Source organism: Sinocyclocheilus rhinocerous, unplaced genomic scaffold (assembly GCF_001515625.1).
Source record: "Sinocyclocheilus rhinocerous isolate Xijiao unplaced genomic scaffold, SAMN03320098_v1.1 scaffold1043, whole genome shotgun sequence".
NCBI classification, from domain to species: domain Eukaryota; kingdom Metazoa; phylum Chordata; class Actinopteri; order Cypriniformes; family Cyprinidae; genus Sinocyclocheilus; species Sinocyclocheilus rhinocerous.
Genome location: NW_015642610.1, coordinates 2,362,043 through 2,362,992, shown reverse-complemented (window position 1 = coordinate 2,362,992; position 950 = coordinate 2,362,043). Strand labels below are relative to the sequence as shown.

General features: G+C 37.4%; 1 protein-coding gene across 3 annotated transcripts in view; it reads left to right on the top strand.

Moving 5' to 3' along the window:
* The window catches only part of LOC107756327 (tyrosine-protein kinase JAK2-like), a 53,358-nt gene that overhangs the window by 31,029 nt on the left and 21,379 nt on the right, over positions 1 to 950 (top strand). The gene's annotated exons all lie outside the window — the stretch shown is intronic.

The following is a 950-nucleotide window of genomic DNA, read 5'->3' as shown; positions in this document are numbered from 1 at the left end:
CCCCCAAAAAAAACGGCTTTACCCACCTGACATTATTTAATACTCATACAAATTGATTATTGATAACACAGTGTCTTCAGTTTTTTTATACCTATGAGGGGAAGATGTTTTATTGTACTTACTGAGATTATTGTGTAAACAGTCAGTTATTGGGGACACGTTGGGGATTCTCACATCTCACAATCTGGTGCAGTATTGATGGCTTATATAATATAAGATCCTGTCAGTCCACCTGTGTTTACTGTTTAATAAAGATAAACATCAGCTCGTCCCCAGCAGGGTATTGGTGACAGATGTGTGATGGTATTTCAAGATGTTTTTTTTTTCATCAGACTTCCTTTAAATTATTTCAACTGCTACACATGCTGCTGCTATTTAATTAATCTGCAAGGGCTAGTAAATGCATATGTGATTGATATCAGTCATCTTGAGGGAATTTATAGAAGCAACTTAATTTGTCAATGCACTTAAGGAAATTCATTTTTATTTAGTAAGAGGGTTTCCTTTCATCCATACATCAACTAATAAATAGTTTTTACCAATAAAAGTAAAGGTTAAAGTTGAACTATTAAAAGTAAAGACCTATTCACACTTAGCATGAATTTGTAGCTTTTTTTATCAATGAGATTTTAGGTGTGTGTGTGTGTGTGTGTGTGTGTGTGTGTGTGTGTGTACACACCCCTGTTTTTCTATTCTGGTGGGGACTTAAACCTGACTACACACAGACTCATGGGGACTCGTGTCACGGTGGGGACCTAAATTGTGGTCTTTTAGTTTTTTGAAAATCTAAAAATGCAGAAAGTTTCCTGTGAGGGGTAGGTTTAGGGGTAGGGTTGGTGTAGGACAACAGAATATACGGTCTGTACAGTAGAAAAACCATTACGCCTATGGAGAGTCCCCACAAGGATAGCTGACCAGACTGTGTGTGTGTGTGTGTGTGTGTGTGTGAG